The sequence below is a fragment of the Aphelocoma coerulescens genome, chromosome 3 (assembly GCF_041296385.1).
Source record: "Aphelocoma coerulescens isolate FSJ_1873_10779 chromosome 3, UR_Acoe_1.0, whole genome shotgun sequence".
NCBI classification, from domain to species: domain Eukaryota; kingdom Metazoa; phylum Chordata; class Aves; order Passeriformes; family Corvidae; genus Aphelocoma; species Aphelocoma coerulescens.
Window position 1 is genome coordinate 57,984,386 of NC_091016.1, and position 16,447 is coordinate 58,000,832.

A 16,447-nucleotide genomic window follows, 5' to 3' on the forward strand; every position below is an offset into this window, starting at 1 on the left:
AAGGGAATGTGCCTACAATATACTTGGTATAAAAATGGAAAAATAAAAGAATGGAAAATATTGAATTAAGAGCTAATAAATTAAAAATTGCCAACAGGCTATATCTCTTGTACTACACCAAATGAAGCGGTGTAATTTGATGGAAAAAAAATTGATCAGTCAAGAGCTGCGAAAGATTTTTGAAGATGTTTGGATGATTTATAAGAACATCCACTGATAATTAGCTGACAGCTTTGAAAAACATTGCATATAGTCACTCATGACCAAATTAATCATAATTTTGCTGGAGTAAGGAAGGAATTGCTTCTACAGAAGGATCAGTTGCATTTCTTCATTTTGGAGGTTTTTTCTACCTTCCTGTCCCCAGTATTGTCTGCTGCCAGACACAAGATTATATGGACCACTGATTTAATTATTTTCGACCAATTATATGGACCACATTTATTTATTTTTGTCATAGCTTTTTTACTTTTGGCTGAGTTTCTTTCTGTTTACAATATTTATAACTATCAAGATTTCTTTATTGTTAGCAATTTCCTGACTTACGAAATTTCCCTTCATATTTTGCAACAAGCATTTCCCATCCTCTAAACAATATTAATGGAACAATTAATCACTTTCGAACCCATATAAAATAGAAAAATTCCTGAATTGTTTATATGTGTTTGAGAAACCATGTTGAACTTATATATATTGAGTACAGTATCTGACCTTTAAAAACTTACAAATATTTGGACAAGAATCCTGGAAGACACTTGAAATTCAAGCAGCACTAATGCCTAGACATCTTTAGGAAATTTTGAGTGTGTACAAAGAAATGGCTGCTTCTGTGAAATATTTGCAGTGTTTCAGGATTGAAGGGAGTTATGAAGGATGTGCACTTTTAACTCAAAAAGCTGTTTACAGACCACTAAATGTACATATAGTTCTTTAAATATCCTTTACTGTATTATAGGGTAACATGACCATTCAGATCCATAATTTTAACAGCATGTGTGAGTTTTTCCCCCTGTGTTGAGATTTGAGAGTGAACACTTCCAATGGTAGGATAACTCACATAAGAAATTCCTGCCACTGGATATGACTGAATTCAACACAGATAAAAATCAGGAGTTACTCCACCATGTTTCAGATACTAGAGTGGCACAAACTATAAAATCCCTAATCAGAGAGATAGAAAACTTGGTTTTTTGTGTTGACTGAAGTCTGCAGCTGTCACTGATCAATTGCCCTGGAGCAGCTCAGGGTTGCTCAGGGCTTCAGTCACACTCAACATGAACATCTTAAAAGCAACTCCTTTCTTACCCTAAGTAAAACTCAGTGATTAGGTAAAAGCTAATGTGCTGCCAAAGGACAGGACTGAAAAAAATATTTACTCCCCCAAATGCCTTTCTACCACCAAACTTCTCTTCTGGACTGAACAGTCCCTTGCTCTCAGATGTGGCAAAGGAATGAAAAAGCGAGAATTTGTGTTTAAAGAAAAAGTGTTGAAGAGCTTAAACTCACTATGAAAGTAGGAATCCCCTTCAGTTTTTTGTGTAACACATCAAATGAGAAGGGTCAAAAGAGAGTACAGCAAATTCTCCTGGGGAGAGTTCAAAGAACAAAACAATTGTCTAGCCACCTGGAATCCCCTATCAAAGTGAAATCCCTGAAAAACACCTGTATAGGCCAGACATGCATTACAGTCAATGGTGCGAAGACCCAGAAAGTCAGGACAATTACTTCTGATGCTTGCTGTGAGAAGACCTTTCATCAAGCCTAATATTCTGTTAGACTGTACAGTCTGATTAAGATAAAATAAAAAGAAGTCTCCATATGTGTCTATACGTAGCCTCCTAACACCACTTGAGATATTGCTCTGAAGGGAATAGGTACCAGTCAGGACAATGATTTGTGAACCTGTTGGTATCCAAAGGGAGCTGGGAGGAAGATAGAACTATTGCATGCTTGAGCACGGTCAGTATGAAAGGAGGCATTAACAATTCTCAGCAGTAATATCTCTCTGATTATTAGTGTGTCTTTGCTAACTTTAGTCAGCCATGAAAAACATACTTAATGATGGTGAGATGGTGCATAATGATGTAGGTCTGAAATTTTTAATAGAAATTCTCTGTGTGACAAATGATGTATTAACTTTAACTTGGACTGAGTCTTTAATATCCGGCCCAGTGAAAGAATCTCAGAAGTCTTATAGGTAGTACCAAATTTACAGCTGCCTTTCTCATTAGTCTTTAGAGTTTCCCCAGTTTGATCTTGCAAGTGGTAAGGAAATGAGTAAATTTTGAGGGGTGAACAGCCTCCCAAATCTGTGTTTTACTTTCCTAAATATACCAAGAGACTGGTGTGGTAATTGTTGCAGTCTCTGCACTGGAAATTGTACTTCACTTATCTGCAGTTGAGAATAATATAAAAAAGAAACTTTTTTTGCCTAATAAAACTTCCTTTCCTTACATAAGATATTAGGAAAATGCACTTTTAAAAAAGATAATGTGAACTTTACAAAACTAGTGCCTCTTGATATTCATATAATAAATGACTTGTTTGTATTTAATATTGCATTTTCAAGGCTTGTGTTCATCTTTGTTGATTCTGTTCTGAAAATTAGAATTCCATGTCTATTGACCATCTGTGCTTTTTTTTTTTACAAAAATTTGCCAGATTTCTAGATAAAAAAGACTTTCCTAAGTGGCAGCAAAGCCAATACTACTTTGGAAATGTGAAAACCAAGACTGGTGTTTTACTGACTCACATATCATGATAATGGACCACCCCCTTGGTACCCTAAGCATAACAGAAATAGTTGGTTTGCCTCTAACTACACTGTTTGAATCACACAGTACATAAGGAAAATGGAATAAGTGTTTTGATTATTGGCAGTGTAAAATCTGGTTCATTTCCCCATTGTCTTATTGAAGCTGTGACAAAGCTAAGAAATAAAATGTATATTGTACAAAAATTGATGTGATGTAGCTGACTAAAAGCAGAGAACACAGCTGAAGTGGTGGCCCACAATAAATAATACAGTAGAAAAGAGATACCAAAATCTGAACCTAGCAAGTAAATGTTAATACTAGGCTTCTGAAAAACAAGAAATTTCAAAGTCTGTTCCACTTAGGAGAAAGAATGCAAACATGCTTATATTTACCTCTAAAATAGCAAAAGCCAATCTTTCACAATAATTATCTTTTAATACTACTGCATAGCAAATATTTTTTTAACTTATGTAACATAAAAGCCAGGATGATCTCAGTAAATATAGACACAATCTTACCACAGGCCACTGCCAAGCCTAATAAAATTCCCAAAGACATTATTTAGCATTGTATGCCTTTGATAGACACATTTTAGGCACCAAACCCATTATCACTATAAAACGAATAAGTTGTTTGCCTTGAACAAGTTTTAAGAGGTCATAATTTTTTTTTGCGCACATGTCTGTACGGAAAATAGCCAAAATACCAGTGGATATAGTGTTGGCATTCATCAGGGCTTTAGGCTAAAACAATAGCTGTAATATGTGTCATGAGCTCCATTTCTCAAAGTTATGTCTTATTTGCAAATATCATTATTTCAGAATACCAACATTTTGTTAGTAGCCTCCTATTCTTACCCTAAGTGGTTGGTTACCAAGAAGGTTACACACTGGTAGCCAACAGATTAAAGGTATTTGGCTGCTCACTTTGGTGTTTTTCTTCTCTTAATTTTACTTAGCAGGCCCTGCACCATTCTCTTGGGAGATGTTGAAGCAGGAAAAGTAGGGACAACAGACACAGGGTACATCTTCTTTGTCCTGGACAGGCTGAGCCATTTCTTGACTTTTTCCCACTGTTGTAATGCATTTTGAGCTCACAAATATTATACTTCTCAGGGAACGATGACTTTAGTTTGCAGCTGCCAGGAAAAGAAGCGCCCTTTGTTTGCAGCCTGTCAATAGAATGACCTTTCCCTCCTGCCAATTTATGCTCAAGAAATACACGTGATTGTTTTCCCTTTGCTGGGTGTTTCAAGATCTTCCAAATTTGTTTGATCAATGGTTCAGAAGCTTTCAAACTGACATGAGAAAATACGCATTTTTGCAGACTCATTTCCAGTTGGATGTGAAGCAGCTGAAGCCAGAGATCAGCGAGAATTAATCTGTACTTAATGAAGGAAACTTGCTGAATTTCTATAAATGCTTGCCTATGACACATATACAGAGTTATATAAGCAGTCTGCCATTTATGCAATCTGCTTTGGCAATATTTATATTTGTATTCAAATCTTCTTCCTTGTGAAAGTAAATCAAAGCCTTGTAATTGCCTATCAGTAAATAACCTGCCTTTTGGAATTCTACCTCAAAGGCAACAACAGGCTTCAAAAGCTGCTATCAGGTTTTCAGAGTTGGTGTAGCCAACAATACTTTCTTCCTGCTATGTTCAAAGCAGATGCTGTCTTTGTCTTTAATGAAACAATGCAGATGCACCAAAATGTCATTTAACTGCAACAAAAATTTATAAAGTAACTTGAGATGTATTCTTGCCTGTGTGGCTACACAGCAGGTATAGACATACTCGAATGACTTTTGCCTGTACTCCAAGTTCTCTGGCAATCACATGGCCATATTAGCGTGGCATTGTATCCAAGCTACAAATCTCTGCTAAGAAGCAGCATATGTTATCCTGAGCACATGTTGCACGTTAGCATTGTGATACCGCTTCTTATCTGCATCTCAGCAGTGTAGATCTCCTACCAACCTCTTTTCTTTCTCTGAAGATCAATGCAAAATTGACATTAGGCCCTCTGAAATGCTCCCTACTGACAGCACATTTCCCATCAGCAGTACCTGTTATCTACTGTTGCACTGGGTAATGGCCAAGACCATCTACAGTGGAAGCTTGGGCATGTTATGCTCTTACCTATGTGCAACCTGTTATGCCAGCTCTGCATATCTTAAGTGCTTTTAAAAAAAAACACCTTAGAAATGACTGCCTGCACTACCACACATGTTGAGTGACAGGAAGCAGGGATCAGATTTTTTGGTGATTTTACAGAAGACTGCTTCTATAAAATAACACCTGTCCACTAAGGTGCCTGATTTTTGATAGATTTCAGCACGTAGCATGCTCCATGCTGTGCACAGGATGGATTATTTGCCTAATTTGCCAAGTCAGGAGCCATGGTTGAATTACATGTATTACACATTAATCCATCTGCACTTTCCTATCAATCTCAAATCTAAAAATCTACATTGTGTACATTTCCTGAAAGCTAAGACATATGCAGAATGCATAAATCTCATTTCCTCAGAGATGGTAGGTTATGCATCAAAGACAGAACAATGACAAACAAAAGTGAAGTCCCTTAGCCCCAAAGAAAAAAGCTGAAGAGAATTTTAACAAAAAGTACACGTGTGAAGATCAATTGTGGGAAGAGTTATAGCAGGGTAAGCTGTTGTGCTGGGGTAAGTTTGGATGGTGTCTCTGAGCCCTTAGTAGCCTGTGACCAGCAGTTGGATCCCTCTTGCCTTGCATGCAGCATCTCACAGTCTCACTGTCCTAACTGTGCCTCTCAGCTGTGTTTTGATGGGAGCCATGCTGCCCTTCTACCCTCTGGCAGCTGCACCAGGACCACTTCCAAAAGCATCTTAAAATATTATCAGCTTACTCAGTAATTTAGGGGTCATGCCAATGTTGTTTGCAGCCAAACATGTATTTAGCATAGGCTAAGTGAAGGTTTGCTTTCAGGCAATTACAGCTTTGATGCAGTAGCATGCTAAACTAACTCTCCATTCTTTCACTGAGTCAATGGTCTTTTGCTGCTGCTTCTGCCCAGAGTGTTCTGGTAGCCTCAGCTGCATAAACTCTTACTTGAATTTGCTTCCTGATGGCAAGCACTTAATCACATGGCTCCTCAATGTTTGCTCTAGAAGATGGCAGTAAGCACTCCTACAAGTGAGGAAAGACCTTTCCTGGAAGTTGCAGGGGGCACCCTTCAACTTTTTATTGCAGCCTCTCAGGTGAGAGTGCTGCCAGAATTGTGAATGTTTCTCCCTCACTGCATTTCAGTGCTAAGTTCCAGTGATTTAAGGCCAGTCTTTGAGGGCATAGCTCTCAAACAAACATGGTCTGTCGCATTAGGACACAATTCAAAAAGTTGCCCAACTATTAGTTGCTGGTTCTTGGGTAAGAACTGATGAAACACAATGCAAGTATTTCTAGGCCCTAAAGCTGACTTTGCCTTAAACAGGCTGGATTACCTGGGCAGCAACATAGAGAGGAACAGTAAGCAAAGAGGCAGTAAACATCATAATCCTAAACAACTCCCAGTAGCACTTAGCAAGACTACAGTCTTCCCTCCCTTCCCCCGCCCTTTCAGCATCCATCTATCAAGACATGCATTCTTGGAGTGAGTGTTGGTGCATCTGTTATTAATGGCATTTTCCATGTTGCTACTCAGAGCTACATGGCACTGGACAGAGGTCTTGTTTGTGCCTAGTGTAAGGCCTCAGAAGGAGATTTTGTGCCAAAATACAAGGGTATGTGAATTACCACAGGTATCAGGTATGCCCTGAAAAATGCTATGAGATTCTCTCTCTACCAGTTTAAAATCCTTTAGCACCTTCAGGGCTGTGACTTGAACTCAGGCTCTGAACAGCTGGGATGTTAGGTGGAAGCAGATGCCAGTGGATGGAGAAAAATGATACATCCATAGTGCAAAAAGGAGCATGGTCCACACTGTAGTCATATCAGCACAGTGTCATCCCAAACTCATTGGACTTGCTGACATGTAAAGCTTATTAGTTCATGCACATTGGCTTCCTTTCACTGGCAGGCTGCTTCCTGAGGCTAAACCAGTGTGCTGGCACATGTGCTGCACCACACTGTCATGCCAGCTCATTTGGCAGAGCTCAGACACTCATGTACTCCTCTCTTTGTGCACTGCAGCTCCACTCCAGGTAGCTGGGAGGGTAACTAATGACTGAGCAGTGGCTCTTTACACCAGGACATGCATGGTGCTGGGTAAGTATCTACAATCCTGCCCTTACTGCCTTTAAAAGTCTAGTCCTAGATGAATGTACGTTTCCAGAGTTGATAGGCATCTGCAGGATGACCAGATGACGGCAGGAATAGCACAAGACACATTTTTGTGGACCACTGATACAGCTTCCTTTACAAGATGTGAATGATGCTTTCCCAGCTCACACTGATGCCCTCACAACAGAAAGGTGTGAGTGCATACATCCAGACAAAGCGATCTTCCATCAACACCTCACTTAATGAAAGACCCACGTTACTGTTAGTCTAATGAAAATGCACACTTCTAGAATAATTTCTGGACCTTTCCTTTCCTTTTCTTTATAACCTCATTTATGCTTGTTCTTAATTGTGCTTGGGCTTCTTGATTATCTTCCATATCCTAGCAGCCATAACTTTAGCAGCTGACTGCTTGATTACTTTCTTCTTAGGAACTAGATAGAACACCCGTCTGTTCAGCAACAGGAGATTCGAGTGCACTATCCCTTCAAAGACCACCAGCCAGGTAAATAAAACATATAGAGTCCAAAATCCACATACTGAGCCATTAGATGTTCTCCCATATTTTTCAAATCCTCTTCTTCCAGTCCCCTCTGTCCCCTTGAAGACCCTTTAACCCTGACAGAGAAATTGCACTCCTACTGCCTATTTCCCTCCCTCCCTCTTCTCAAACCAGCTCTAGTAGCTCCATGCCAAGATAGCATTTTGCCACCCCCGAACAGAGCATTATTATTTCAAAATTTTACCTCTTGCTGCTACTGAAAATCTAATTTTGGACCAGGAATAGGGTCGACTATGTGTAATCTTTGTGTTTGGATCCTAACAACAATACTGGATTGTGTAAATGTTTTCATTTATTTTGTTGCTTTTTGTTTTCCTCTTTTGTTCTCATTACTTGATCTCTTTTATCTTTCCTCCTCTTATGTGAAATTGAAATAGAGTTTGCTTCAGAACTTTTAGAAAACCTCCCCCCACCAAAAAAAAAAAACCCCAAAACAACAAACCAACAAAAAAACCTGAAAATCCTTCCATACTGTTAATTTCACATCTGCAAAAGCAGGTACAAAAAACCTCTACCACCCACTTTTGGTCAATAAATATCATTACTGCAAACAAGCATGAGTTGTAGAAGCTGAAGAAATCAAGATGCGCTTTTGACAGGTTCATTTGGCAGTGTAGGAGAGTGGATAGGAGAGTAGGATATTCTAAAAATATGTTCTATTTTCACAGACATTTTGAGATGTCTCTGTAAGTTCTCTTACAGAAGATGGCCCAGGGCCCATATGGTACAAGTCAATCTGACAGATGTTACATAATAATCTTTCTTGATTAAACTAGTACAAGACATTCTCTTCTCACCAACCAAATAACAAGAAAGAAAGAACCCATCCATTCTGAAATTAAACACTACCAACTAGACAGACATGATAGGGCTAGAGACCTTGCTATAAAAATGTTCTAGTCACATTTGGGAAATCCTTGCCCCTCTATGTCCCCTCTATAGGAGGGGTCCATTACCAGAGGAGGTAAAGTAACAAACAGAACTCCTTAGTTCAAGAGCTTACATCCATGCCATTAATTTGAAAGTCAGATTAAGGAATAGCAATATACACCAAAATAATTCATTAAAAGGAAAGCAGTAGGAAGAGAGGGACACATTATAGAACTGATAATTTAATTACTTTGCACAGAGAAACTGAAAGCAACAAATTTGTATGATATTTTTTGGGAGTAGAAAAGGTCATCAAAGATTTTGTTTCAGACATTGCAGAAATAGGAATCAGGTATTTTGAAATACACATCTCATATATTTTGAATATGTTATTGATACATACAAAGGTCACATTGGAATATTTTCCCAAGGGAATTTGCTGAAGCAGTCTTGGGCATGCAGCATCTTCTAGGAGCTCATTAAGAATATCGCAAAATAAAAAAAACCTTCATGCTTTTCTTCATGTTACTCAAAACTGCATCTGAATCTCTAAAGCTGTTGATGAGAGGGAAAAGGATGTAATGGGACCATGCCTATACTGCCAACAAAAAAAGACAATTTAGCTCTGAAACATCTGTGCTGATCATCTAAATTAAACATTAAAGGAAAAAAACCCAAAACTCTCTTTAATGCCTGTGGCAGAAAAAGCTTCAAGCTCTTGCACACAGACATTTTATTTTCTTATACCAAATATGCTCATGGAGACTGAATTTTCTGGTTTTCAGTAATTTTTCAGTTGTTAAAATTGCTTTAAATATTTAAATGTAATTTATGTGTGCAGAGCCTCACTACATTGTGTTGTGATTTGGAACTTATTTTGCAAGCCCACTTTTTTTTGGTATTTTGTTTATATTAGCAGTCATGTGGGGATGACTGTAATTCTTATGTCATGAATAAATTTTTACAAAACTGGATCTTTAGTCTAGATCCAGTAAGACTGAAATCAAAGGACATTTTATACCATAACCCTTTTCTTGATCTAGAGCTTTGTTACATTTTAGGGCTTGTTTCTTTGCTTCCTCTCTCAGAACAGTTAAACATCCTGTCTTGTTTAGCTGGTAAAAAATGTATGCTTATGTGAACACAGCAACCTCAGATACTGAGGACGGGACAAAAAAATCCTCTGGTCTGGTGATACAGCTCTATATCTGTGTCAGGGTTGTCAGTCACTCTCAATTTCATGCTATTTATTCTGATGTAAAGACATTCAAACATGTAGGAAGAGTCCCATTCATTTTATTGGTCTTGGCATGCTTGCCTAAGTCTCAGCTGAAGCAACAATCTTCTGTTCATCTTGTATGAAATTAGACTTGATCTCATTGTACCAAAACTCCTGGGAACTAATTACAAGTCTATTTTTATGGTAAAACAAGCATATTAAAAGTTTACAAATTGGGTGTATGTTTGTTTTCCTTAGCTCACATACTGTGCTCTGGAGTATTATTCCCACATGTAAACAGCATTGCAAATATAAATTGCCTAAGTGGCTTCCCTGTTGTCAGAAACAGCTGTTCAGTGTGCTAGTTACTCCATCTTTTTTTCCAAAACAGATACTAACCCCATGAATTAGTTCTCTTTCAAGTGAGTGGCAAAGTGGGATACTGTAGTAATTATTTGCTTTATTAATTTTTTTTTTGTATTTTAAAGTAAGTGTCCATTCACAAAATGAATGCACTAATGTTGATCAAATCAAAAAAACATGGGCCTAAACTGAAGCACTCAAGAGTATGTGTCACTTGTGCTTAATGCTAATCCTGTGCCTTAGTATTTTGATAAACAGGGTTCTAACACATCAGCTTTCCCTACATCCTTGTAAATGGATGAGGATAAACTTGATTGCTTGTACTCACAGGCCATGTTCTGAACCTTGAAGCATGCTTTTGACATTCTTAGAGAAGTGGTTGGTTTGGGTTTTTTTTCAAATGCAAGGGTCAGGTATACCTTCGTTTGTAAAATAAGAAGAGTTGCACATATTATTTGGTAATACCAGGGGATTAAATTTTAGAGAAACACCAGACACTACGAGAATCATGATAAAACTATAGAGTTCCAGAAAGTCACTGCTATATTGCAGATAAGGGAACAAATCACTTTTGTGGATGCTCATATCTGTGGGCAAACAGGGTAAGCACAATACACCAGATACACAAATGCTAAAAGGTACAACTTCCCTGATATCTTTGTATGTCTCTGGCACTCTCCAAATAATAACTATTTTCATCTCCTTTAGCATTTGAGGCTATAAAGATCATAGACTGTAGGCAAGAACCATCAGTAAACACCACCAGTAGAATATTAAGATTTAAGCACTCTAACACTGTAATATCAAAAATCAACTGTGGCTTTCTCCAAATGAATTTTTGGTAATAATGATTGTCTATCCATTTTTGGTACACTTATTTTAGTAGAAGTCTCAGCAGCTACAAAAGTAGTTTTTATCTAGGTGAGAATTTCAGAGATGAGACAACTGACAATGAAACATGACACACAGATGTTTGAATTGATGTTAATGGGTGCCTCTACGATGACAGAATAGTCCAGTGTATATTTCAGCTACTATGACACCTATACATTGTTTCTAGCAAAACAGAAAGTCTTAGTACTTTGGAACAAAGAGCATTATCATTAAAACATTGGATTAACCCCGATGGAGCTGGGCTTTCCCCTTGATATGGAGGGTGTGGTATACTTGTTTAAAGAGGCACTCCTTAAAATTGTCCCAGTCATACCGGTGGTGAACAAACAGGCTTCACTCACCATATTTGTCAAACCTTAAAAAACTATGTCAATAGCAGCATGGATGTTGCATAGGACTTCCTCGGAAGAGGAATTAATACCAGACATCAACATTAATTTTCTTACCTATTGCTTCCTTAGACTTATAAACATCACATTAAATCTGGTAAGAAAACTCTATTTTGAGTAGTATTTGCATGGCTCCAATCACTGAAGGAAAAATAAACACTCTCGTTTTATCAGGAGTTCAAGACTTTCCTACTACTAAGGATTACTGAAGTGGCATGGAACTGCTATAGATGCCTTTGGGATCATGCCTTCACAACTCTTCTGTCTTACCAGATACATCTGGCTTGGTAGGGATTGGCCCAGAATACCTAAGCTCTAACAAATGGCAGCTGATGTTGAATTTAGATATATAATATGGAAACTACTTCCCAAGCAGTTAGTGGTCAAGCAAGCAAGCAATTAAAAATTAAAAACACTTAAAAAAAATTCCTTTAAAAGACAGTTCTAACTAGGACTTTGGCTTTGACCCTTCCACCTTTATCAACTAAAGATGTTGCTACAATTCAGAAAAAAAGAAGCAACCAGAATTTCAAAGCTGTTGAAGTGAGAGGGGTTTGCAAAAGTGCCTCTCTGAGTGATTCTGTAAACCTGTAGTCATTCCTGGTGCCTCTCTGTATGCAGAAGATCCTAAATAGCTTTGCTAATATGAGTCTAAGGAACCAGTTTGCCTCCAAAACAACAGAGATATTCAGGGGACTGTGATTAAAATTTCATTACTGCTTGCTTTATTTCTCATTTTCATTCAAAATTAATGTGAGCTTCCTACTCTAGGCAGAATATATGTGAGCAGGTGCTTCTGTAAAGTATTGCTTCATATGTAGATATCACGTAGCACTAATAAGAAAAGGTAGCAATACTACAGAATAGTGCATGAAAGACACAGGAATTGGCTGCTTTATCAAATGATGCTAAAAGTTTTCTCTCATTAGGCAGCAGATAATTTCAAAAGTAACTCAGCAGAAACCAAGTAGTATCTTTATCCCATTTAAAAATCGTCCATTGGATTTATCCATCATGTTTCGATTCATATTCTTAGCCTAATAATTCCCCAGTTACTACTATCCTCATTTAAACTTTAGACCAACTGTTCTGCTATGTCACCTGTTACATGAATGCAGAACATTTACTCCAAGCTGGTAGTCTGAAATATAGAATTAGAAATAGATCCTGCATGTTATTCTATTTAAAAAGAAAAATTGAAAAAGTTGTTGTCAGTTGGACAGCTCTGAACTACAAATTTGAAGCACAAATAAAATTTGAACACCCCCATCTCCTCTTTATTTCAAAATCTCACACATTCACATCATTTTGACCTTACTAACTTTATGAAATACTCAGTGTTGAACCAGGCTTAGAGTGTGGGGGTTCTATAGTGTGAAATTAATGAGCTGGATGGGATCCCTTATATTTGGGAGGCAGAAGGAAGTTCTGTGGGGAGGTGTGAAGTCTACTCATGCCAGTGGAAATGTGTTGTGTGGGCACTGAGGTGCCTTTAAGAGGAGTTCCATAACCTGACATTTTCTTGCTTTCAAGAGTTTTCTCTGTATGGATGTCATGCTTACTCAGCCTTAACTGATTCTTCTATACATGAATCTGCACAGTCAGTGCTGAAGTACTCAAAGGCTGGTGAAGCTAGTCACAGGTTCTGATGCCACAAAAAGCTAAATTTGGCAAGCTCACAGTGTACCAACCCTAACCTAGTCTGAATTTGGATCAGAAATACTCCATTAGTCACCATTTGGACACGATACAGTCTCTGCTACCTGGTAGTGTAGTATGAGTGGGACTAGAAATTTTCAAAATCCTTCATCATCCTCTGAAAGCACAAAAGCCGTATCTACAAAGATTAGGGGGGATTGGGTCTGGGATATTTAGTTTGGGGTTTTTTTGTTTTTAACATTGGTGTCTGTTTCCTTAAAATCTTGAACACTAACTTTACTTTGTCATAAAGTTCCTAACACTTCAGAATAAGTGTGGGTCTGCTAAAGGCGTGTGTGTATGTATGTACAACCTGCAAGTTTAGAAATATATTTGTGCTCTCTGGATGGAAGTTCATGTAGAATTTTTTACATTTGAATTCTTTTTAAAATTGTTAGACTTTGATGTAGACCTTGTTTCAGGTAATTTATGAATTTGCCAAAGGAAAGACCAGCACGAAAGTTCCTAATTAGCACCACTATAGCCAGTACATTCTTCAGCTATCATCTCTCAACTTTCACCTCCTCTATAACCCGCAAAAGGGAGTTTCAAACACAAATATGTGTTTGAAAATAAAATACTTCTCGGTACTTATCAAATTAATTTTGCCTTGTTAAACATTTCACAAGAACTAAAGGAAAATTTCTGTGCTTTTATGAATTTCACAGCGTTTGCAGATAGGTGTTGAGTAGGCAGGTACTGCAACTTCTGGAATGTTTTGTGCAGATATCTGCAGGATGCGTAACACTCCCTGACAAGGGTTTTACCAACTTTTAACACTGTGTTACAATCATACTTCGATAAAAACTTACATTTAATTCTACCTCTTTTTCCAGTGGAGCACATACCTCAGGTAATCTAATTTTATCACACTAGCCTGTTATTTGATCATACTGCAAACTAAACCTTTGATTGAGGGAGCAGAATTATTTTCTTTTTGTTCAATTATTTTCAAACTCAGAAAAAAAAAAATCTACTTTTGGTTGGAGTATTACTTGCTTGGTTTCTACTCTAAAGGAATTTTTAATAGGTTTGGTCAGAAATTTACTTCAGAGTGTGAGCATGGGAAAATGGACAGACATCTCTCATTAAAAAAAAACCCAAAACCACTGGTGTTATTTTGAACCTCTGTACAACTGTAATGGAAAGATGTTAGAAGCTGAAATTGAGTGAAAAGCAGTTTCAATTTTCTTGAGTTATAGACTTTTAGAAACAGAACCCTGCACTTGGTAAAAGTAATTTTTTCTTCACTAACATGGCATGCTGTGATGCTTTATGGTTAATATGCTAAAGAGCCAGGGGCTGGGGGAGCATTTCTGTGCATTTTCAGATAAGACCTGACAAAAAACTTGGCAAGATGGAAAAACACCTCTCAACAAAAATTACTTGCCCTTTGCTGAAAATGTTCGTTGCATAAACCAAATCCAAGTGTAATAATTCTGAATCTTAAAAAAAAGAGGAGAAAGTGGTTTGGTTTTAGGTTTTTTTGCAGGAGTCAAGGAAGTAATACTGCTACCTACAATTGATTCTTTCTGTTTACGAAGGGTGTAGGCAGTCCAATTGCTCAGTAATGCTGGATACTGCTTAGGAACATGGTGATATGGGAGCAGATCCGAGGTGCGCTGCACACAGACTTCTGTCTGACAGCCAAGGTATAAAAGCCAGCAGAGTAGGCAATTGTGCATCATTCCCATAAAATTACTCCAGACTCAGGTAACTACAAGTTATGACCAAGGATATGCTTTTAAAATTAGATGTAGATTGTATCATACTTATTTCTATGGCATTTTTTGATGTTTGCCTTGCAACAAAGCACACAGGGAAAAACTTAGTATAAGATGTAGCTTCACATAAGTAAATAAATTTTATTCAAAAGAAGGTAGAGTTGATCAGGAGAACAGAGCAAAAGGTATGAAAATTTTGATCAAGCTATATGAACTGGGTAACAGAATTGTTTTGCTACCTGAAATGTTAATGAGTCACCTGCAAAGTAAAGGTGTGCTAAAATCATGTGAAAACATGATGTTTCAAGCAGTGCTGACTTCAGTTCCTGTGACTTGAAGTCACTAATTTGTATAACCAAGGTTTAGACATCACTAGCAGTATGCAAAATAGTTTAGATGTATATAAGACATAAATATGGGAAGCAGATGGAAGAACACAGAAAAAGCCTATCTAAGAGAAATAATTTTTGGAGGAGTTAACTTTCTGCAGCATGATGTCTACTGAAGTTAGGCTGCACTCTTAAATAAAATAAATGAACGAGGTTTTGCATAGAGAAGAATAAAGCAAAATGCCAACAGATTGCTATGGAGAGTTTGGCAGGAGGTAAGTGTTGTTATTCACAATAAAAGAACATTAAACTTAGCAATAGCTCTCTGAAGTAAACCTGAAAACTTGCAACTATTTGAAAAATACTCACAGACTGATTAACAGGACAAAAACAGGATTCCCATGAATTTCAGTGCAACATAGTGTTCAATCATGGAATAGTCTGGGTTAGAAGGAACCTTTACAGGACTCCTAGTCCAACTCACCTGCAATGATCAGGGACATATTCAGCTAGATCAGGCTGCTCAGAGGCCTCTCCACCCTGAAAAGCTTTAAAATTTTGGTTCATTACATTTATTACATATTACATTACTTCTTTCCCCCCTAGCTTCTGGCCTCTGCAAAATTGTGGAAAGTAACTCCTTTTCCTACATTTTTCTGTAAAAAAAAACCAACCAAACAAGAAGTCCTGCAGCTGGAATGAGTCTAATTACAGGATGTTGTTATTATATCTTTTATATAGTTTTCCATTTTATTTTTAGTATGTTTTACCATTTGTTTTGGTTTAAATTAATGAAGATTTCCATTGATTAATAATGTATTGTTGGAAATACACTGAAGCAGAAGAAGTCTAATGATTGAACTTTGGAAAATTTCTGGTTTTTTACAGATACACTCTTTTCTTACTTTCATATTTCTTTCTGTAATAATGTATTCACTTGTTGCAACATAATTGCTTTCTTTGCAGACACAAGCATGTGTCTGCAAAGAAGGCAAGCATTATGTACTGTCACCACTATTTATATCTTGTTTACCTGGAAATATAAATGACTGTCTAATAATAATGGAGCTATTTTGCCTCTCTGAATCATGGTATCTTACTTCAGTAAAGGAATTTTTATGTGACAGATAGTGAGATTACTTCCTTCATTTAAACCAAAGTAGACTATTAATAATTTGTCAGAAAGACCTTTACTTCACCAATATTTTTAGACACAACTACTTAATGTTCAGCACTGTAGGTCTCACACAAGAGCACCTTCCAACTCTCATCTACAAGTGCAAGAGGAAACACAAAAGAGAAGAAAAATCAAGGTCATAATTTTTTATCTAAATGTTACATATGAGAGGATAAAACATAATGGCTCCACTTGTGTGTTGGGTC

At 37.3% G+C, this 16,447-nt stretch overlaps 1 long non-coding RNA gene across 2 annotated transcripts in view; it reads right to left on the reverse strand.

Annotated features, from left to right (window-relative positions):
* The window catches only part of LOC138108170 (uncharacterized), a 111,451-nt gene that overhangs the window by 12,539 nt on the left and 82,465 nt on the right, over positions 1-16,447 (reverse strand). The window contains exons 4-5 of one of the 2 annotated variants that reach the window (XR_011149890.1): positions 15,549-15,612; positions 8,412-9,003 (exon numbers count right to left, since the gene is read on the reverse strand). The exons of the other annotated variant lie outside the window; for it this stretch is intronic. This is a non-coding gene — a long non-coding RNA (uncharacterized lncRNA). Of the gene's footprint in view, positions 1-8,411; positions 9,004-15,548; positions 15,613-16,447 lie in introns of those variants that run through there. 2 annotated transcript variants of the gene reach the window in all.